Source organism: Arachis hypogaea, chromosome 7, assembly GCF_003086295.3.
Source record: "Arachis hypogaea cultivar Tifrunner chromosome 7, arahy.Tifrunner.gnm2.J5K5, whole genome shotgun sequence".
NCBI classification, from domain to species: Eukaryota; Viridiplantae; Streptophyta; class Magnoliopsida; order Fabales; family Fabaceae; genus Arachis; species Arachis hypogaea.
In genome coordinates this window covers 78,115,390-78,116,278 of record NC_092042.1, presented here as the reverse complement: position 1 = coordinate 78,116,278, position 889 = coordinate 78,115,390, and positions in this window count along the sequence as shown.

Below are 889 nucleotides of genomic sequence, written 5' to 3'. Positions count from 1 at the left end.
AATGTTCTGCATCTGTTAATTGAGAAACTGAGAGTAAGTTGCATTTTAAATTAGGTACATAGAGAATATTTTTCAATTCAAGTCCTCCGTCAAGAATTACTATCCCTTGCTTGCACGCTATCACCTGCTCTCCATCCGGTAAACCTACTAGATACCTGCATATAGTTTTCTTTTGACATAAATTTTTCAGAGTTTCGATTATGTGGTTGGAAGCTCCACTATCAATGATCTATAAATAAAAAATTCTCTTACCAGTCATTTTCTCAGATTCATTTAGTTTTTGCTTGTTGATCATATCTACTAATACGTTTCATTGCTCATTGGTCAATCCTGGTATCTCACGTCTCTTGTCTTCCATGTTGATAGCATGGCTACCACTTCCATCAATGTGTGCCACATTTGCACGTGCTGGAATTTCTCGAATATGTGTGCATTATCATCCGTAGCCTTTGTCCCAGTCTCTTCCTTCATTCCTCGCCGGTCGATTGCCTCACCATTCTGGATATCCTACAATCTGAAAGCATCCTTTAACATCATGCTCACTTTTGCCACAGTTAGAGTATATTGTTGATTTTTGGCTATGATCTCCTCGTCTTTTCGTCCTGTTTTCTGCCTGCATTACGAGTCCCACAACTAACCTTCTCTCTTCGGATGCCTTAGTCATCGTTTTTACTCTCTCCTCTTGCACTAGCATTGCATATACATGATACACGATTCAACGATGACAAAGGATCTATTACTAGGATATATTTGACCGCACTATTCTGTAACTCGCATAATCTAGACCCATTAGAAATTAGTGGACCCTCTCCTCTTTCCTTTGCTTCTCAAGTTGAGAGTCAATCCCACACTTACATCCACCACACGTGTATTTAAAAATTTGCTCGCA